We start from the raw sequence: 24,301 nt of genomic DNA on the forward strand, positions 1-24,301 counted from the left end.
ACGGATAGCTTACTCAATGTTGAGTTAAATTTAAAATTTTACACTTCAGTGTTTTGTTTTAGTATTTATAAGGTGACTAGCTGTCGCCCGCGAGCACACCTTCTGCGCGGAATTAAAATAAAAACTTAATTAGTTGCCTATGTGTTCTTCCAGACTATGTTCTATATTTATGCCAAATTTCAGCTAGATCCTTTGAGCCATTCTGGAAATATCTTCTAACAAACATCTATCCATCTAAACATTCGCATTTATAATATTAGTAAGATAAACGCTCTTTAACTATTGTTGCAGTGATTGAATGAATTTAAAAATTTGTTTCAAATTTACTCGATCCAAAGATGGTAATGCCGATCGAAATGTAGGCAGAGAGTAAGATAGTTTAGGATAGGAACATTTCAGTTATAGTTAGGTATTCGTATCTAAATAAGATGGCGAGCGTCGATAGCTCAAGGGTTAAGCACTTGACTTGCAATCTGCATATACTGGGCTTGAATCCCGCCATATACCAATGTGTTTTTCGATTTACATATGTACATCTATCCAAAGTTCTTAAAGTGAATGAAAACATCGCGATGCACACATATCTGCGAAGAAAGTAAATGACATGTTGAAGTCAACCCGCACTGGGCCAGCGTTGATTATGGCCTAGTCACCCCCAACTTTGGGTAGGATCCGACCTCCTCAGTGGGGACGTACAGTGAGCTGATGATGATCAGCCAAATAAAAAATAACACAATTTATTTAGAAATAACAATCTAAAAGTTTGACGCATATTTATTAGGTTATACGTAATATATTCCATTTATTATAAATTTTCTTCGTTATCCTCGTTTCGCATACTTCCTGACGTGCCTTACGTTACGGATACATTAATTAGAAAATAATCTAAATATTGGAGTACTTTATGAATGGTATTTTTATATAATACTTGAAAGTTTTTCGATGTATATATACTCGTAAATAAGTTAATTGTATTGTTATTATGTATTTAAGTTGAAAAGGCCTCTCTCCAATCCATTTAAACATTTGCATTTATGATATTAGTAAGATTGACACTTTGAATTAACGAATTGTTGAAAAATTTATTTTAAGAAACATATCACAACATAGTTAAATGAAAAATGGTATCGTTAAAATAAAAGTAGCAACAGCAAACAAAAATTCTTTTAACCTACAGTTTAGCTACGTAGCGACGGCGTAGCGATTGCTATGGCGTAGCAGGCGGCCATATTAAAAGCAAACACCGCTGTCATAACGGCTATTGATCGGAACTCTCCGCTCAACGTGAAGCCTTATTACAAATAAAATTATAAACAATATTTATTTAAGATTTTTAACGGAATACGAAAGCTATATCTGAAAATATTTATTTTAGATTTGTTACTGAATTCGAAAGCTTTTATATCTCAAATTTTAGATTATATACACGTATAAACAATTATATATGTTCCTGGATATTTAAATTCTCTTTTTTCTTCATGAGCGAAATGCTTTATGCATACGTCGTGACTTGCGGGGGATATGGTAGTTATGTGGGATTCTCTCTACCATAGAGAGCTTACCCACTTAACTCTGTTTCTCCTATACGAACTCTTTCGCTTTTGTCGTGACCTCCCCTACTCTAAACTCTCATTATCTTTTTTTTTCCTAACCGTTTTCGCTGATGATACATTTGCAACAAAAAATAGAAATGTGTTTGCCATTTTAAAAGCATCAGTGTTTCTAAACGTTTATAATCTAAAAATACAGTAAAATATTACTCTTAAAATTTGCGTAAATATTATTACTCTAAAAATGAGACTAAAAACTTAAAAAAATATTACTCTAAAAATTAGAGTAAAAAATATTACTCAAAAATGAGAGTAAAAATAATACTCTAAAAATGAGAGTAAAAAATATTACTCTAAAATGAGAGTAAAAAATATTACTCTAAATATTAGAGTACGATATATAACAAAGTGTTCGTTGTAAAAGTGAAAACACTTAAAAAGTTTCCCTCTAGCGACCCCCTGTTGATTCTCGACAGTTTCAATAAACTTTCCTCAAACACTTCCACTCAGTGTAATAAACTTTTATAACCGATGTGGCTTTCAAACCACAAACTTATAGTTTATTTCTTCTTCATATACTTTGTTTATAGATCTTTAAAGATACTGTTAATTAAAAGAAAGTTTTGTCTATTGTTCTTATTACTGTGCGTTTCGATTGGGCTGAAACTTGTATTTATACATATTTTCATCCCGCACATTCTCTTTGTAAAAACAGAGACGACAATATGTGTTAAGAAGCGGTTGAAACCAGAGTTGAGACAGTTTTTGTGACGTCATTTTTTTTGCAATTATAAAAAATTGTTACTATACATATAATAAAATAAGAGTGTCTGTTTGTAATAAATAGTCATATTTCGTACACATGATGTATTTGCGTTGTTGAGAACGAAAAGCTTATTTTTTAATTTTCTAGCTATCTTTCTGTCTGTCCGTTTGTTCCGTGTAATCTCCGAAACGGTTGGACGAATTTTGAGGGGACTTTGACGGGAAAGTAGCGTTTGAATGCCTGCTTATTATCGGATACTTTTTATTTATTCTGCGCTGATGAAGTCGCGGGCAACTGCTAGTTAAATATAAGATTTGTATTCATGACAAATTGTAACAGTTTTAGATTGCCGTAATGTCTAATGAATATTTTACATAGATTTAATTTATTTCGGACCACAATATTAAATATTAAACATAATAATACTAAAAAAAGCGCGAGTATTATACCAACTTGGTGCACTCACACACACACATTTGAGGTGCTTAAACTATCATTGTGTTTACGACGTCTCGTAGCATTACGATGTAGCGAGGTTCAACGTAGATGGCGCTTGTGATGCATTATGTATAGAGACGTGACTGAAGAGACGCTTAAGATGTGTTCTCTTGAATAGATATTTACTTTGAGCGGAATAACTTTATATATAAATTGTATATTTATTGATATGTATTTATATGAATATTATAACTCTAGTATGATAACGGCCTCTACTCCGTTCTCCGTCCAAATATCCTTTGTGTTCTTCCAGACAATGTTCTATATGTGTGCTAAATTTCATCAAGATCTATTGAGCCTTACCGGAGATACCTTCAAATTTAAAATTAAAAGCGAAAGATGCTCAAAAATGCAAATTTAAAACTAAAAGCTAAAGATTTAAAACTAAAAAAGAAATCCACTTTTTTAATATTTTTTTTATCTTGAGAGCCAAATAGTGTTAATATTGCTTGTCACTTATACAAAATGCGTATATTATTTTTCGTTGGAACGCTCAAATATTGCAAAGTAACGTTATGGTAATAACGAGCCTGGTTTTGCCGCAAACATTAATTTTGTTATCGAGTTTTATTCATGTCATAGACCCAAAGTGTTAGGCGTATACCTTTTCAATTATAAATTGATAGTCGAATACCAAAAATTACAGAGATTAATTTATAAATAAGGTTAGTACTTTTTAAATTTTAAACAAAAATGTGGTTTTCAAATCGTTTGTATGATTATGTGTGTTATGTTAATGTTACATTATAACGTTTTTTCCAGTGGAAATTTTTGTCCGGTTCTTTTTTTTTTCAATAGTTAGTACTTATCGTATGGTACAGTTTAAATTCGGTCAAGATCTGATCAGTAGTTTTTCAGATAAGTCTACTAATTAATCAATGATTTTAAAGTAAGATTGTAGAAAAAAATCAGTAGCGTTTACCATTTGGGTCATTAATTTCGCAGTACAAGGAAAATCAATTAAGTTATTAGAAGGAAAAAACTGGCGTTTTGAAAGTAAATAAAAGGAATTTTGGAACGATAAAACTCTCAGATTTTTCCTTGTGAATGGATATTTAGTTAAAGTTATTTGAGACTTTTTAAGTAAGCGGACTTTGTCAAAGTTTTATTCAAGTAAATGTATTCATTAATCAACTAAAAGTTATCGATTATTGAGTTAGAAATAGACCGATATTAGATATCTATATATATAAAAGAAAGTCGTGTTAGTTACACTATTTATAACTCAAGAACGGCTGAATCGATTTGACTGAAAATTGGTGTGCAGGTAGCTTAGAACCAGGAAACGGACATAGGATAATTTTTACCCCGTTTTCTATTTTTTATTTCGCGCGGACGGAGTCGCGGGTAAAAGCTAGTATTAGATAAAGATAAACCTATATTAGATAAGTACCATTAGTTACCTCTGACAAAACACTTGGACGAAAACATATTGTCTGTCTCTTTTTATTATAAAGACAGAATGACAGAAAGAAAGAGGACAAATATGTTTTTGTAAGTTTATGACATTAAAAATCCACAGATTACGGAGTAATATTCATTATTTACAAATTACCACCAGTGTTGGCACCGACTAGTTTCGATCCCATCTGAGGCCGACTAGCTTCGAGCCTATCGGGGGCCGATTAGTTTCGAACCCATCCGAATTATACCATTCCCACTCACGGCTTAAAACTAGTCGGTACCGACACCGAACAAATATACGTGAGTGTTTCGCCATTTATATATTACTTAACAATAACATTTTAAAATATAAATTATATTTTTACAAGTTAACGTATGATTTTTTAATTATTTTCCAGTGGAATATATTTTTAATTAAAACATTTCGTGATTGCGTGAGGTGTCAATGTGTGTTCAATTAATGCTATGCGTTCGATACATTCCTCCGGGAAATGTTGTTTAATTTTACAAGGTTGTGTTCGGTTTTACTGCGAGTTTCACATTCCACAAAATATAGTTATCTTTTTTTTCAAATAGAATGAATGTAATGACAAAAGGTAAATAAGGTTTATTTAAAAAAAGGTTATATTATTGTAGGGCATGGTAGATTAACTTTACGTTATGTTATAATAAAATGCTCTCTTCGTTTAGTTGATATTTTCGTTATTGCTCAAACTAAATAATTTCAAGCAATCGTACATTATTATAGAAGTTATTTAGAAACATAATTGTATACCTTTTTAAACTTCTAAGCTAGAGGTCGCTGTTAATAAAAGTTTCTCAAGACCGAGGCAATAAAATACTAGACTGTTATTGCGAGCTTATTAAAAGCTAAGATAAAGTTTTCATCGAGCTTTCGATCATGTTTTTCATTCGCTTAAGTTGCATTGCAAAGAAATAAGATTTAATGGCTACCAATGGAAAGGGAGACCGAAGAAAGTAGGGATTGATTGTGTGAAAGACGATATACCACGATAAGAAGGTTACTAGACTAGCCTATTTGGTAATTTTTCATTAGACTAAAAAATAGGAAATCTGCATTATATTTTAGATTAGTCGATAGTACTTTAGTGCTCTCGTATGTACGTCACTAACTAGGTTTGAGGTAAACATTGACCGTTGCTTTAATAAATTATAAAGGCGAGCCTCGTTTAGGAATTAAGCAAACATTGTGGCAGCTTATTTCGGAGGCCATTTTAATATGATAAGAGTATTAGGGAGGTATATATTCTTGTTTTTATGGAAAGAAATAGGCTTAGACGTTAAGCTACTTACAACTTAATGTAAACAAGGTACAAAAAGTAAATATAACAATGCTGATAATTCAATGGTTAAGTTCCGATCCCATTTTTATCCTATTTTGAAATATTCTAACGTTTTTTGTTCTAAAATTAAATCCTGCTTATACTTTCTTGGACTGGTTAAAACAATGTCAGTAATTAATTACATCAAAATTCAACAACTTAATTTTGTAACGGCGGTCTTTTACAATACAATAAATATTATTTATATTTTTGAAGTTAGAACGACACAATTGCTTCCCTCTTTTCAAATTTCGATTACTTAATTATTGTTTTAATGTCAATCGAACGTCGCGTCGTTACAATGTTACACCAGTGAAATCTTTTTGTTTTCAAACACTAAGGCTGTTATAAAAGATCGAACGAAAAATATGAATATTTAATTATAACTGAATTCTAAATAGAATTCAGTTATAATTAAAAATTTGTAAATACAAATTTTTGAAGTCCATGGTTTAAAGCATTCACCTCACTGTGAAGCTGACAGATGTCAAATGTGACCTATTAAATTGGCCAACCTAAATATTTTGTAGAATTAAATAGAAAATAAAGCCGAACGCCTTTCACACTTTTTCAAAATGGCCGACGTCGATTCCACAACGTCTACAAGACTGTACACTACAATTATTGTTACAGATAATTTTCACATAAGTACACTTGAAAAGTGACGCGGGTTGCGGTGATGTTATTTTGTCCGGAATAACTTTAGTTTACCCATGTCTTGTCTAAATTCCAATTGTTCAAATTTGACGTTAAAATGTTGGTACTATCTTGACAATAGTTGGAATTAAATGTTCCTATTTAACTCTAAGTTTGCATTGCTGAAAACCCGATTATTATTTCAGTTTTGACAAAGGAAATGATAGGAATAACTTGCTTTTGTATTCCTACCACGATTGGCCCTTTATTTACGTTAGTGACCACGAAAATGTGAAGTCCAACATTCGTCTAACAGCGACATACTGCTGGTAAGACTACCACTGTCTTCATAACATTTTTCAGCTGTTCGTATCCGATTTTAAGTTTATAATCGCTCGTATAATTTAAGTCGCCTTAAAACTAACTAAACAAATGATTGTGTAACTAATTCGGTGCAGTCTGGCGAGCGGATAACGATACTCTGGCATCGATCCAGACGTGTTTATAACAATGCAATGTTATTGCTACCACATAATGCTTGCATTGTTTGAATGCACTCCATTTGAACTGTGCCATGCCAGCTGTTGAATCGACCCGCTTTAAAATGTACCAGAACTACAGAGATAAAAGACAGACTATAAATGTATTCTTAGAAGTACTAGGAATGCAGGGCACGAGTAGAGATATTCCTATATGTACCAGGACTACAGAGAAAGTAGACTATAGATATATTCTCAGAAATACCAGGAGTACAGAAATAGAGTAAGAGATATTTTTTGAGGTAGGATGTAATTGAAAGATAATTTATTGATAGCATATTTTTCCTTCTGAAGCATATTCATTTATAAATTCAATGACTTCACTTATTATTATAAAGTAGCTTTTACCCGCGACTCCGTCCGCGCGGAATAAAAAAAATGCACACAAGATAAAGTTCCTATGTCCGTCTCCTAGTTCTAAGCTACCTCCCCATTAATTTTCAGCTAAATCAGTTCGACCGATCTTGAGTTATAAATAGTAAAACTAACACGACTTTCTTTTATATATATATATATAGATTAAAAAATTGTAGCTGTAAAAGTTATTCTTATTTATTTACTCCGGCGAATACAAAGCATAAAATACGCATGGCTGTGCACCAGCTTTTAGCAAAATTGTTCATATTAATTCACAAATGTCTTTAAGCTTTAATTTATTTAATGGCTAAATATTATTTTCAATAATAACTTCACACGATATTGTACATTTCAAATCGAATACTGGCATACAATTAAAAATAAACGCCATCTATTGTGATAAAATGGCATAAATATAAAACTAACTTTTAGCAATAAATAAAAGACTAACGCGTACTTAATTACTTCAATATGTTGAAACGCTTGAAGCAACAGTCGTTATGTTGAAGTTATGGCCTATATTCCAACCAAACGATCTATTTGCTATGTCGGAAAAAATGTGGGATTTTTTTACAGTCAGTATATGTATAAAAATGTGAACATCTCGTACAGTGTAAGAATTACATAACACTTTATTTAATTGATAGAAAAGAAGTTTTTACGGATTCCTTTGTGATTACCAATAGTCAAAATTGCTGGATCGAAATCTTATACTAATTGTAAATTCGGTATACCATATAGTCAATCGACCTTTTTCATTTTAAATATCAGTGTTTCTGCCCCATGGCAAAGAAACATACAGCTGAGCAAAGGCCCTATCTGTTCTGCATTGCAACGCTTAGTTATAATTTGTTTATTATTATTATTATTATTTTTTATGTACATTACTTTTCGTGTCCTTAGTTTTAATTATATTAGTGATCTTTAGGTTTTATTTTCTTTTATTGTTTTAATTGTATTATAAGTGTTGTAATGTCTTTGAACGGATTAAATGTCTTATTATTATTATTAAATGTCTTATTAAATACAGTGTAAATTCTTTATAACGTTATCCTTTATAACAATAAACTCCCTGTAACGTTGAAGTGAGCCCAACTTGGTTGGTTTGCGTTAAAACCCACATATTGAAACACTCTTTATAGCGATACACCATTCTCTATTACGAAGAAATGTGGTCATATTTGTAGACACTAAATATTACCGGTATTATTGTTTATGTTATGTTATCTTGTTAATTTGCTTGTTTTTTGTTCACTCCATATAACGACAACTCTCTATAACGACAAAAATGCTCAGTCCCTTGAGTTTCGTTATAAAGAGTTTACACTGTATTGTAGTAATAAAAGAAAATTAGTTTGATTTTCATTCTAAAACAATATTATTTATAACGAAATTTTAAAAAGTACTTACTGTACATTTCTTTGCAAAGTGAACGAATCGTGTGTAGAAAGAGTTGTGAGGGGCGTTTATCGTGACAGCGTTCGCAAACAGAGCTTGTAATAGTATGTAATCACATGATGTATACCTTGCTATTTCCTAACAGAACCTTACTTAGAAACATATAGTTACTTATATAACTTAGAAATATATAGCTCTAACACCGGGATAATAAGTACTAAGTGTAGGTCTCTCACGCACTCAAGGTCATAGAGTGGGTACTAAATCAGATAGGGAAACAATGCACTCACCTCACAAAACCTCAATAAACTATGATTAAAGAATAAAAACTTGAAAAAAAAAAAGGTTTTGTTCAGTTTTTGTTTATTAAAAGAAATAATAATTAAAAAAAAAACTTGAGAGGTGTCAAGGGACACCCGGATGGAACGAAGTTCCTTTCAATTAATTAGTGAAGGAACCAATGTTTATTCTATGAATAAAAAACTTAAATCTTCACAAGAAGTACATTTTATTTCTATGAATTTTCGTTATATATTGTCACGTCGTTGCCATGGTGAAGTAGCGCTCATTCGTCTATAGCAAAAAGTGTCGTGACAACTTTTCGTAAGAATTTTTTCTGTCTAGCCCTCTTTCACAAGGCGCGATAAGGAACTTCGTTCTTTGTGTGCTCTTAATACCGCTCAGCTTGAGTATTACACTCAAACAAATCCATAAATATTTTTTCTAAATGGCTTTTGGATTAACATTAAATATTTAAGTAACTTAGATATAATTACGATTTAACGACTTAAGCCTCCTTTTCACTTGGAAAATACAATCCAGGCCATATTAAAGTTACGTCACAATCCGGGTCCGCAAATCCTAATGTCCCCCTTGGGAGGTATAAACAGTCCCTGAATGTGTAATTTCTGGTCCGAACGACATTTCATTGGCCAAGCAGGATTAAAAATATATTTATTTATTTATTTATTTATTTATTCTTTAGCACTTTTATAAGTACAAGGAGGACTTAATGCCTAAAGGCATTCTCTACCAGTCATCCGGTATATGAGAGGAAAGTATAATTATGTGCAGGGCAGATATGAATTGAAGATACTATTTTACTAATACAATATTATGTAATACAGTAATATATTAGAAATAAATAGGTATAAATAAAATATTGTATATAATATTGATAAAACATTGTACATGTAGAAGAAAAAGAATAAGATAAATAAAAACTCTAGATTAATAAGTACAATAATAAGCGATAACAGCGAGAAGGCTACTTATGAATGGAGTCTCATAACATAATGATGCCGAATCAGGCGCTTGAAAATAATTTTGGAGGAGGCTCTTTTAATGTTAGGTGAAAGATCGTTCCACAGTCTAACAGCTGTCACAGAGAAGGATTTATCCAAGAAGGACGAGTGATGAATAGGCGCGGATAGTGAGAGATTATCAGAGGACCGAAGAGAAAGCTCGTGATTTTCACACAGAAATTTGAAGAAGTCTTTTAAATAAGTGGGGTAATTTGTATCATTTAATACTGAGTAAAGAGTGCAGAGAATACGAACGTTCCTACGTTCTCTGATGGGCAGCCATTTTAGTTTTGATCGGAAATCCGACACATGATCGAACTTGCGAAGACCATAAATATATCGTATGCAGTTATTAAGTAGTCTATCCAGCTTATTCAGTAAGTCGGTATTTAGATCAATAAAACAAACGTCGGCATAATCAATAATGGGAAGAAGAAGGGAATTTACTAAAGTAATATACATATACTTAAATGAAATAACCTTCCGTACACAAAAAAAAAAGAAAAATAAATATTTTTTTGGTTTGATTATCTTTATAATTTCACAGTTTAAAATAAGCGGTAAATAATTTAACATGTAATAAACATAGAGCTTCATACTAAGCGCTAATAAAAAATAGTGTTGTCGATTTTGTCGCTTAACATCAAAGAAATAAGAATCATTTTCAAATAACCGCATCCATTCTTTTTATCTCCTGTAAGCTTAAACATACATCAGAACAGGAAAAACTATGGAGTATTCCAATAGCCTACTAAAATCTTTCCAATTGGAGACTGCATTTACTAGGCAGAGTTCCCCCGCGCTTGCAACATCGCGCAGGAACTGACTTACTGGGAACTGGGAACTTTCAGCTCAGTTCGGTTCAGTCGTCGTCGGAAATTCGCGTGGGACGGATGTGTTTCAGTTATTAGAACAATCGACTTTTATTCGAGATAATTAATCAATTAGGTTAACCTGTTTGTTGTTAATTATTTGAGACGTTTGTGTGTCGTGTTTTTTTGTTTAAGAGTACAGTAATATTAAGATGAAAATAGGTTGTGAAACAAGTGTACAGGATCGCTCTAAAAGAGGTTGAATATTAAAAATAAAACAGACTGTTTCCAGAGGGTTGCGTCAGGTAAGGGTTGTTTTTAGTTATAAATAATTTTTTTCATTTAATTATGATTTAAAATTAATTTTTAGTGTTATAAGGAAGGCAATACAAATGATAATTAATACACAGAGAAAATGTTAAATAAATTTCTTAATTTTAATTAATTTAATAATTTTATTTAATTTACAATTTAAAAATAAATTTTATTTTTATTTTAATTCATTTCAAACAAATGATAATTTTAATTCCATCATTTTAATCTGGAATGATTCAGAATATTACTTAAAGTGTATTCTAATATAATATATCTAAATGAAATAAAACAAAAATTTTACAGTATTTGAAAAAAGAATCTTTTACAGAACTTACATTTTTTATTTTATTTTAATATATTCCAAGTATTATTTTGAACATAAAATAGAGAGCTGCAATGGAAATAGAAATAAAGAGAATCTAGAACAAAACAATCTAACATATCTAGACTCCTGCACTTGGGCCTCGACAGTCGGCTCTAGGTACACAATACGCGCTCCGCAGTAATTAGACAAAAGACTGCGCTCTGTATGGAAATCTAATCTCGAAACAGAATTAATTCCTAACCACAATGTCTATCTATCTATCTTACTAATATTATAAACTAGCTTTTACCCGCGACTCAAAAAAAAAAATGCGCACAAGATAAAAAAGTTCCTATGTCCGTCTCCTAGTTCTAAGCTACCTCCCCATCAATTTTCAGCTAAATCAGTTCGACCGATCTTGAGTTATAAATAGTGTAACTAACACGACTTTCTTTTATATATATAGATGCGAATGTTTAGCCCAGGTATTCCCAAACTATTTTGGACAAGTGACCCCCTTTTCCAAAATTACCCGTTTCCACAGAACCCCCCATGGCCAAATTATCTACTTTTAAGATCAATTATTGTTATTATTATTATTTTTAATTCTGACTTAGGTCAATAGAAGAAGATAGAGTGAGAATTAGCAATGCTTTAAGTTCAATATGATGAGATTCAATAAGATGAATGGATGGATTTTGAAGTTATCTCCAGAACGGCTCAACGGAACTTGCTGAAACTTGGCATAGATGTCTGGAAGAACACATAGGCTATTAAATTAATTACTTAGTTTGTTCGTATATATATATATATATATACTAGCTGTCGCCCGCGACTCCGTCCGCGCGCAGTTAAAAAAAATGGGGGGGGGGGTATTAAAAATAGATGTTGGCCGATTCTCAGACCTACTGAATATGCTCACAAAATTTCATGAGAATCGGTCAAGCCGTTACGGAGCAGTACGGTGACGAAAACTGTGACACGAGAATTTTATATATTAGAAGATATAATATACGCACAAACCTTTATTTCGTAGTAGATACATCTTTAACCTTTCCTTGTATGACGCAAACTACACAAATTATTATAAACACAGCAAAATAGATGTTTGTTTAGTCCAAATTCGTAACAGTTGTTTCTGTTTTCCAACATTGTTAAATTCATCTAATAATATAAAGCAATAAACAAAGTAAAGTATTCAATTACTTTACTAATATTATAAATGCAAAAGTTTAGATGGATGGATGTTTGATGGAACTCTCCAGAAAGGCTCAACAGATCTTAATGAAATTTGACACATATGTAGAACATAGTCTGAAAGAATAAATAGGCTACTTTTTATGTTGTTTTTAATTCCGCGCGGACGGAATCGCAGGCAATAGTTAGTTAATTTATATTTTGCTATTAGTTTTTCTGTGTTCGGTTTCTTTTGTCATGAAATGTCAAAGACATATCCCATTCTGTTGGTATTTCTTAAACTTTTTTCTAAGTCGTTGCATTCGCATAAAAGGTAAAAATTGTGTATGTACTTTTAGCTGTATTTTTACGTATCTATTAGCTGTTGCCCGAGATGCATATGTGTTATTCAAAACTGTAATCTTATCTGTTCTAAATTTCATCCAGATAACAGTTAGGTGCTAAATATCCATTTATCTAAACTTTCGCATTTATAATATTAGTAAAATGCAAGTGTTGATATCTGGAGTGCGGTTTCGGGTTCAGTTCATGCGGCCATTTATTTCTGTGCAAGTTATTTTAGTTGGATCGCATTCGAACGTCAATGAGCTCATTTCAAACATAAGTACGCGGAATACGAGCTTGCATTTAATATCAAAGTTTATTATGTACTAGGGGTCGCCCGCGACTTTACCAGCGCCAGAAAAAATGCCTGTAATATGTCTGCGTGTATCAGCTACCTTCTAGTCAAAGTCCTGTCCAAATCGGTCCAGCCGTTCCGGAGATTACTTTTTTTAATATATTACAAGGTGACAAACGGGCAAGCGGCCACATGAATTCGCCGAAATGGCGAAGCGACCGCTGCCCATAGACATCAACAATTGCAGATGCGTTACCTACACTCAATCGACGAAGGAGGAGACGCACAAAAAGAGAATATTTAACCTTGATATGCATCTCCTCCTCCATCAAATCTACCTCCCCTTCCCATCCTTTCCTTATAAGAAAAGGGGTGGGAAGGGAAAGAGGACTAAAATTAGGCCTCCGGCACCACACTCATCAGACGAAACGAGGAATTACTTCCACTTCACGTCTGTCTTACCCGGAACAAACGCGGTATTGCGGACAGACAGACAAAAATTTTATTGTACGTTCATCACATGTAGGAAATATGATTTTTTTTCTTTATATACATGCAAACACTCAAATATTTTAAATATGTAAAATTTTTATGTTATTTTACCTATCTAAATGAATTTTATCTATATTTATTTCCAAAGCATTTGTACGAGTATATTGAAAGACTGAGTATATCAGAAAAACTGAGACAATAAATAAATATTTCAATAGAAATTCACAACTTATTTCTATTCAACTCTGAACCACTTTCGTTTTTTGGACATTAGCTTTTTAACTTAAACTGTTGGTCGTCCATTTTCTAAAATTCGACTATAATTCATAGCGAAGTTATATTTTTTAATTAAAATAGCCTTTATACACTTCTTAGCGTTAATTTTAACTGCGTAACACGTTCATCCCTTACCGTAATTTTCTTGGGTTCAAGTTCAAAAAAGGGGTAAAAGTTTTTGCGTATTTTTATATTGCTTATTTTAAAGTTAACTTGAAACTACCTAGTACTAAATATAGCTTAACAGGAAGAGCTAGAAGATAAATGAGGTCGTTTATCAAGCTTAACATTTTATGTGGGAAGTAAATAATTTTCCTTAGCTGTTGGATTCGCGTTAGAAATGCTGCCTTCTTTGCTATTTCTCATCCGTTTTGCAGTAATTACGTCGCAGAACAAGATTTTAACAAATGTATAATCTGTAAATTTTAGAATAGAGTTTCACGGCTTTTACTTTAAACTAACAATAAAGCATATACATGAAGTAGCAAAAATAAAAAGGTTTTTTGATAAGCAAAAAAACTAATCAGACAAGAAATGGATGGTTTGTTAGAAGGAACGGCTCAATGGATCTTGATGAAATTTAACACAGATTTAGAACATAGTCTGGAAGAAAATATTGGCTAGTTATTAAGCTTTTTTAAATACTGCACTGACTGAGTCGCGGGCAAAAGCTACTATATATAATAATAATAATAATAATAAAGATTCTTTATTGCATACTTAAATGATTACAACATCAGTATCGCCTTGGCTCCTTAACTAGGTTCACCTGTATTTAAGGAGCCAATGACTTCCCTTTCTATTGCATCATAAAAAATAGACAATGAGTATAACAAATGTATTAATTAAAGTAGAAATTAAATTATTTTAAAAACATTAATAAGAAAAAAAAAAACAAACAAAAAGAAACTATGGGTGTGTAGGTATGTATGTATGCTCAGACCCTCGTGTGTAAATGTGTGTGTATGTGTGTGTGTTGTGGGGAGGGGGGGGGGTGTTTGTGTGTGTGTGTGTGTGTGTGTGGGTGAGTATGGGTGTGTGTATTTGTAATTGTATGAATGCTGAAAGCTAGGGTATATAAATATATTATGTCTATTAAGTATTATATTGAAATAGTTGTTCACAATCATTGTAATTAAGATCTTCCAACCACTTTTTTATAGTCCTCTTCACGTGGTACATTTTCTTGCACCTGATTTTAAACTTTTTATCTACCACATTATATACATAAGGGGCCAGGAACTTAAATTGTCTCATACCAAGCGCACTTTTTACAGCCGGTAAATTGAATTTGTTTGTTCTTCTGCTTTGTGTTATATAATTATATATATATATATATATATATATATAATTGAAAATATAAGCCTTCTTTGAACCGATTGCATGCTTCGTATAACAATTTACTAACGCAATTATTTTCATGTTTCCCAGCAAATTATTTCGTGATCGCCCAACATATTAATAATATGATTGTTGGCAATAATTTCTATATAAATATTTATATTAAGGTAACTCGCTGTAGCGGCACGCACCACTGGAACTTTGTTATAACGTTATTCCGTGCATTGAACTGAAACAATAGTCACGCGAACAAAGTTATATTATTAATATCAAATTAACATCATAAATTACCTTTGTGTTTCTTAAAGTATTAAGCATAGTACTTATGAAATAAGGTGGTAAACGATCAAGCACTTAAATTCACCAAAATAGCGTAGTGACTGCTGCCCATGGACATGCATTCGAAGATGCGTCGTCTACCTTTTAATATGGAAGGGGATGGACAGAAAGAGGATATATCCATTTTCAGTGCGTCCACTCTTATGGGTAATCAACCTTCTATCTACACTTCCCATCCCTTCCTTGTAAGAAAATTGTGGAAAGGGAACATGGACAAAAATTAAATTAAACGCGGAATGACTCCCACTTGACGCCTGTGTTCTATGTGATCGTGGTATTGCAACTAACACTCCCGGAATAGTTGTACAAAAACTTACGAGTTTTCCTCTGACAAAAAAACCCTTAAAAACATTGGTAACACTCATGCCGGTTACACAGTAGATGACAGATACAGATTGTCGCATGTTTTTGGAACGAAGTTCCTTATCGCGCGTTGTGAAAGGGGGCTAGACGGAAAAAATTCTTACGAAAAATTGTCACGACACTTTTTGCTATGGCAACGACGTGACAATATATAACGAAAATTCATAGAAATAAAATGTACTTCTTGTGAAGACTCAAGTTTTTTATGCATAGAATAAACATTGGTTCCTTCACTAATTAATTGAAAGGAACTTCGTTCCATCCGGGTGTCACTTGACACCTCTCAAGTTTTTTTTTTCAATGAAAGTAAAAGAGACGTGATGTTCCTGTAACATGTACTACGGCTCTGGAAAGCTGTGGCTTTCCACAGCCGTAGTGTTCCACATAGCCACAGTGTTACCAACATATAATAAAGTTGTCTCTTTTTTCCTAAAGAGCACGAGAGAGATGGCAATATCGTAATACTGATGTAACGACAGTAGAGAATTGCTTCTCACCCTTAGCAATCAAAGCTGGTTGAATAAAATGAATATTTCATGGGACTTGATTCTCGGGAACATGTTGTCATCCCCGTGTTACCTTAGATTAGGGAATTATACGCGTTTGCTTGCTTCAGGTAAATATTGAACCAATACAATATAAAATTGTAAATTGGTTTTTTGAAATATAATACTAATATTTATACAATTTATTATTTAGTTTAGTAATATCGTGACTTTGTAGTAATACCAATAGATGGCGCTATTATCAATTAATTAAAAAAATCTAAAATGTAGTTGTAATTTGACTTCTTACTAATGTTAAATGCGAATGTTTATATGTATGGATGTTTGTTAGAATGTACGTCCAAAATGGCTCAACGTCTGAAAGAACAAATAGACTACTAAGTTTTTTTTTACATTCTGCGCGGAAGGTGTCGCGGTCGACAGATAGATGACTCGATGAGTCGATTATTAGATGACATCAAAAAAATGAGTTTATATTTATTGGTTAATGGTTAATAATAATTTAATAGAAAGTATTAAGCTTTGTTTTAGTAACGATCGTAATCGTAGATAATCTGTAAAGAAAAAACAATAATATGAAATTTAAGAGAGAAATATTGAACGTTGTTAAGAAATGAGACGAAGCGTCGCCGTGTCTGTCAAAACGTCTATCTCTTTTGTAATAAAGTCTAGTGAATGTGATTTGTATTGAATTTCAAAGTGTTTACTAAAATATCTTTTTCTACGATGATAAGAAAAGATGATGGTATGACAATAAAGTCAGATGACATCAAAGTGATACAAATAAATATACAATAGAGCGGGCATTTTAAAATTTTTCTTACATGCACATTGATCATAGTCATAGGCATCAACAATGCTTACATCAGAACTATCAAATTATTACAAAGTAGTAACAAGATGCGTCGGTGGCTAAGGGGCTCAGGTTCGAATCCCGACATGTACCAATGTGTTTTTCGATTTTCGATTTACATATGTACATTTATCCGACGTTCTTACGATGAAGGAAAACATCGTGATGCTGCACATATCTGAGAAGAAATTCAATGATATGTGTAAAGTCAACCAAACCCGCACTTGGCCAGCGTGATTGACTATGGACTAGTTAGTAGGTAGGTACCCTAAAATTAGGGTAGGCCTAGTCTATCAGTGGGGACGAATAGTGGACTAATGATGATGTGGATTATAGTTATCTTCATTATATTTTATGGAACATTTTTAGGTCTAAAATATTTAATGTAGTGAATTACAAATGATAGCTGGGGTCCAATAAAATGACTCGGGTTTTCTAAATTACTTTTTAAAGTCAGGAAATTACCCAGCACGTTTCTATCGCCGCGTCTAATGTACCGAGTTGTTTGGCCTTTAAACAATTTACGACGTTCGATTTCCCGGTAATTACTTAATTTTTCTTAATTAAGTGTTAATGAAAATATGCTTCGGGTAATGTAAATTTGTAGCGTTGCATGTTGATATACTATGGCAAGTACAACTCCCTTTATTGATGGCTTGCTCATACGTAATGATTATTAAACTATGAATAAATAAAATTGGAGTGTCTGTATATAATTACGAATAAAAAACATAAAAACAAACGAAATACAAATAGTTCTTTTTTTTTTCTAGTCTTTCTTGTCCGTATGTGAGTCCGTAAAGCCGCGTTTGTTCCGGGTAATCTTTGAAACGGCGGCACCGATTTTGATGGGACTTTGACGGGAAGATAGCTGATACAAGAGGGCGTATTACAAGCTACTTTTTTATCGATGAAGTTCCGAGCCGCTAGTTATTATTACATACAATAAGTTGCTGTTGTAGTTCTATCAAAATCTGTATTCTTTGCCTCTCCCTCTGAGCATGCACATGCACTTACGACCGTAACTCCGAGGGAAAAGGAAAGGTTGGTCTTGTACCTAGACACAAAACTTGATAAAGCTTGTACTATTGTCATAGTGACTACATTAGGCAAAGCATTTTATCTTGGCCTAAAAATATAAAAATGTATAATAAAGGATAATATGATTGTGCGTATAAGTTTTGTGTACTGTCAATTTCTCGGTCGTCGAGTTACGCAACACGGCTGAGCAATCGATTATATCAATAATTCATGAGTGATTTAGCTCAGAGCCGAGCGACTCTCCAAGCTTATTGATACCACAACAAAACTATTATTAATTTATACTTTGCCGACGAAATATGTATCAAGTCAATTTTATTAAATAAGGAAAGGATCGAGGCGAATGTAAGTCAAAAATATTCGATACTAAAACGAGAAATTGATGACTTAAATGATGTGTAACAATTGACGCATTTCGTTACAAGAGGGAGAAAACAGATACAAAAAAAAAAATTAAATTACCAGAATATTTATTTTGTAATTTTAAATTTATTCATATACTATTTATTTCTCACTAACGGGGTTTCGGGATAACTTTGTGGGGCTTTGGTTCGATAAGTTTTACCACTTTCGTAATTCTGGTTGTAAACTGTGTCATAAAATATATTACAAATCAATTCTTAAAACGAATAAATCATAAATCAATTTATTTGTCATGGCTTCACGAATTCGAATCTCTTATGAATAATTCATAAGGAAACTTGTCGCTATCTATAAAGTATTTTGTCATATTTTTGTGTTCGGAACTACCTGTATTACTTCTTTATTAACAACTAGTTTTTACCCGCGACTTCGTCCGCGCGGAACAAAAAAAAATGCACACAAGATAAAATAGTTCCTATGTCCGTCTCCTAGTTCTAAGCTACCTCCCCATCAATTTTCAGCTAAATCAGTTCGACATATATATAAATAGTGTAACTAACACGACTTTCTTTTATATATATAGATAGCATTGGACGTTTTTGGTAACGTATTTTTAGTATAACATGAAACTTAAAGATGATTTTATTGTCGAAGCTGATCTTGATCCGTTTAACATTATGGTTGATTTTGACAAAATTGGATCATAAATTCTTTCTTTAAACAATTCGTACACAAGACAACTTCTTAATTTCTAGTTCATTCGTAGGTTACTTAAAATAAGATTAGTTTTATCGACTTAAATAACATATTTCTAAATGTAAACCTAAACGATATGTTGTATATTTTGGATCTATATTTTTATTTTTGCATAAAATTTTAGGTAAAATGAAATGAAATTTAACAAAAAATGCATCATTTGATTACAAGGTGTATACTCGTATCTTGATAATGTCGTATTGAAACTTCTTACACTCTAACTACTGAGCTACTAGTCAATAAATGTTCAACGTTGTCGAACGTAATCAATACTAACAGTAAGCAGCGAAGGAAACGTCACTTTGCGTGGTCCTGATAATAAATAGCCCGTTAAAATTTCCGAGCGGCCATAAATCTACATAATCGTAAATAAAAGGCAATATAGTAACGTATTTAGTAGGCGTTTTAATCTATATATATAAAAGAAAGTCGTGTTAGTTACACTATTTATAACTCAAGAACGGCTGAATCGATTTGACTGAAAATTGGTGGGCAGGTAGCTTAGAACCAGGAAAAGGACATAGGATAATTTTTACCCCGTTTTCTATTTTTTATTCCGCGCGAACGGAGTCGCGGGTAAAAGCTAGTATTTGTATAAAATTACTATTAATGTAACTATATTGCATATTTTTCAGTGTTAGTAAAATTAAATTATTTATTTATTATTATTTATTTGAGAGAACAACGATATTTAAAACGAAAGACTGACTGAATTAAAAAAAATAAGTGATTGTTATATTCGACCTCTTTAGTAGCCGAAGAATTTATATATAGTACTGTGATCAGTCAGTACACAAGAAAAACATTGAAAATAGGAAAAAAAAAAACGGAAGAGAACGCATGTTTACACAATAGAACCAAGAAAATAAAATCGATAATTCTTGTGTGGGTGATATAGGATAAATGTCTAACGATTTTTTAACTGTTCCAAAACTAAATATCTAGATAGTAAAGTTCAAACATAGCTTTAGTCTGTAAAATCTCAATTTAATGAATAGCTCTGCGGCAGTTTTAAAATCGTGCTATAAAAAGACGAGTGCTCCAAATTGCAGTTTCTCTGCAAAGCGGTTCAAGATTTAAATACTTTACGTAGCAAGTAAACTATATTTAATCTATTAATGCTACCGTGTGTTTGAACAAAACAGAACCAGTAATATGTTTTTGTCGTAGTATTTTTCAATCTTTCGTTTCTGTTTGAACGTTTACTGATAAAATGACTACAGAGTTAAAAACAAAGTAATCAAGTTGTTTTACACATTCGTCGGCGCGGAATGAAAAAAAAATCTTACTAATATTAAAAATGCGAATGATATGATGGATGGATGGATGTTTGAAGATATCTCCAGAACCGCACACATAGGATACTTATTAATATTATTTTTTAATTCCGCGCGGACTGAGACGCGGGCGACAGCTAGTTTAGTAATAAATATAGGCTACGTAGTTCAGGGATAAGTGTAGCTTCCCAAGAGTGAAAGAATTTTTCAAATCGGTTTAGTAGTTTCAAAGCGTATTTATTGAAAACAAACAAACATTCAAATCTTTACCTCTTATAATACTCGTAGCTCAAATATGAATGTATTACCAAAGGTTTATAAATTTACTTTGATCCAAATGTAACATTTTTATAACGTTCCCGTCTCTTCCTCTAAGAATAAATCTCAGCGTTCACCTGTTGCGGGCAAAGTGAAGTGATCTCTCAAGCGAATACACTTCACCCTTCAATAGCCCTTCACAAAGGACTCCAAGTTTATTAATGCCTTTATTTTGTGCAAGATCGTGTTTTCATTCTATCAATAATGTAACCGTGGGTTATATTTTTTACTCGACTAACAGGAGGGCATTTTAATAATTTCAAAAATGCGAAAATTTGGTTGAGAACAAAAATTGTTCGAGAATTAATATTGATTTCGTTAATATCTTGATCGACTTTAAAATATAAACTGTATTCGATTTTTATTCTTCAGACAAATTACAATAACACTTTTGTTTTCTTTAATTAATTAACAACTCGTTTTTTAATATACACTTTACACAGATTGTTACACATTTCACATATTCGTTCTTAAATAGATTAATATATTGGTCAAACATTTACTACCAACATTTGCTCGTCGCGACACAGGCGGGATATGCTAACGATGTGCATACAAACAAAATCCGAAGCCGTTCAATTTGCACTACAATTCAATTACTATTTGCTGATTGACCCTTAACTATTGTACTCTAGTGTGTTGTACAAAGCTTTCAAACTGTAGTTTGAAACGAAGTATTTCGGCACATCATCAGTCATTAATAAAGTCGAAATCAATACTTGATCTCAAACCATTTTAACTCGCGGTATTTTAATTAATTTGGTTTAAATATTGACGATCTAAAGATAGCTATAGTATTTAAACATATGCTCTATTTAGATGATGAAATAATGTTTGTGCTCTTTTTCATATACAGCAATTAAAATTACATTCAGATCGGTCACAAAGATAGAATGTTGATTTCAAACATTAGAATGTCCTTTACAAACACTTAGTTTAATTAATTAAGAAACGGCTTAACTCACGTTTTGATCGTCCGGTGGCGGCACCGACTAGTTTCGGACCCATCGGCGGTCCATCTTCAGGGCGAGTGTTTAATTCGAGGACTTCGCGGTCGCGTCGCGTCGCGAAACTAGTCGGTGCCGCCACCGGACGATCAAAACGTGAGTTAAGCCGTTTCTTAATTAATTAATTATGATGTCTCACGAAAGTTTAAACAAACACTTAGTTTTATTATTATACGATTAATAATATTTGATTCCGAGTGAATGAATGAAAACAAACGAATGAATGAATTACAAAAAGTTAATGTTATGTAGGTCCGCTATAAAAATACATATGCAGTTCGAATACATGTTCTAGTTTGGCTTAATCCGATTTTATTAAGTGGTTAACTTCCTGCAGTAAAAGTTAAGTCGTTAAAAAGATAAGTGTTTGGTATTTCTGTTGCAGCTGCGCTGCGGTTAACTTCTACTGCATACTTTGTTTATACTTTGATTTAAATAATTAAAAAATATAATTTAACAATGATAGTTTTTGACCGACTGATGTAAATATATGGCTATTCTCATAATAAACATTTAGGCTTCATCAATTTATTGTTGGCTTCTTGGACTATAATCTCTGTATAAAACATATCGTCATACCTGTCATTCTTTCTGTCATCTTTAACAAAACAGAGATGACAATATGTTTGAAACGGAAAATTTGGTCTCAGAAACCTACGGCTTTGTTAGATTAGTGTCATCATTCGATTTGCCCTGTCATAGGAATGTCAGGTGGGATTTTTTTTTTTTAGTTAACGAATGTTTTCTTAATGATTAACTAGCACTATGTAATACAAGTACAAAGTTTTTACTTATTTTTATTAACCTCTTTACTTAATCAGTAATAATATTTTATCGAAGCGTATTTGTCTGAAATTATTTTGTGAACTAGAAAAGTTTAATTTGAAATAAGTTGACATTTACTTTTCATTGTTTGTTCGTAATTTTGGTATCGTTAGTGAAATAATTAAGTTCCCGTCCAAAGTTACGTAATGCCTCATCTGAGTGAACTCTGCGTTATTAATGATAACAAAAAGCAGTTAATCGACTCAACGATACTGCAAACCACGACGATGACTATTTAGTTGAATGGCGCTGTTTTTACGGGTTGTTAATGTTTTTTTTATATTATAAGGTGGCAAATAAACAAGCGGCCACTTGAATTTAGCGAAACGATAAGAGACCGCTGCTCATAGACATCCGTAATTGCAAATACGTTGCCTACCCTTGACCGTCGGAGGAGGGGACGCACAGAAAAATAATGATTCCTCTTCCAAAGCGTCCCCTCCTCCGTCAGTTCCGATTCCTATTTGATCTCTTGACTCAACGGATCTTTATGAAATTTGTCACAGTTGTAAAACATAGTTTGAAAGAACACATAGGCTACTTATTAAGTTTTTTTTTTAATCCACGCGGACTGATTCACGGGCGTCAGCTAGTTATCGATAAAATGTTACCTATTTAGTGACAGTAGAAATTAGTACTGTTAGTTCCAGCTATGGTATTAAACATAATTAAACATGAAACAAGTTGGGTCACTGTTGGCAACTTGCCAGCGCAACTTGCATTCCGTAAATGCACACAATCGTTCGTGTGAATGTTAAACGTTTTTTTAAATGTTAACTGTTAAATGTTAATAATCTATGTTATTAATAGCATTATTAACTTATCTCAAAATCAATTTATTTTCTTGCACAAGATTAATAGAATAACTTTTGTTTTTTAGAAAAGAAAACTTTGCAGCAACAATTTTAGTTTTACACAACAGAACACATAGGCTACTTATTACGTTTTATTTTCGGAGATGCGGGCGACAGCTAGTTATAAAATATTGTAGAATTGTGTATTATTTTTCTTCAATAAATCACCGCCATCTTTTTTCACACTGTATGACTGTTGCGGTTGACAAAAGCGCTTCCGTTCGCTTGAGTTTTTCATTGGATATGTAGAAATATTGTCAGCGAATCCTTTTAGCATAATCCTATCAATATTTAAGGTACTGAGGCGAGGCTCCGCTCTCTCACAATTTGCAATTCGCGTAGTTTTTGCTGAAACATGTTTCAACATCGTATATTTGGTTTTGCAGAAATGTTAGTTGAATTATGTAGATGTTTGATATTTGAAGTAATATCCGAGGTTTTCATTTAAAGGAATATTTAATAGTTATAAAAGATTTCTGTAACATAGTAAATATTTTTATTTATTTATTTATTTCGTGTAACCTCGGGTAACACATATTGGAAAAAAATAATAATAATAAAAATATTACATTAATTTTAGGAAAAATTACACCCGCATAAATACAAGATACTAATAATGAAGACAGTCTGTCGCCGGTCATGTGGACG

The 24,301-nt window shown here is 32.3% G+C and overlaps 1 protein-coding gene across 1 annotated transcript in view; it reads left to right on the forward strand.

Moving 5' to 3' along the window:
- The first annotated feature begins 10,676 nt into the window (after positions 1–10,676).
- LOC106721202 (dipeptidyl aminopeptidase-like protein 6) overlaps positions 10,677–24,301 on the forward strand; it is a 56,606-nt gene continuing 42,981 nt past the window's right edge. The window contains exon 1 of the mRNA XM_045684539.1: positions 10,677–10,912. The gene's annotated coding sequence lies outside the window, so the exon portion shown is untranslated. The remainder of the gene's footprint in view (positions 10,913–24,301) is intronic.

Source organism: Papilio machaon, chromosome 26, assembly GCF_912999745.1.
Source record: "Papilio machaon chromosome 26, ilPapMach1.1, whole genome shotgun sequence".
In the NCBI taxonomy this organism is placed as follows: domain Eukaryota; kingdom Metazoa; phylum Arthropoda; class Insecta; order Lepidoptera; family Papilionidae; genus Papilio; species Papilio machaon.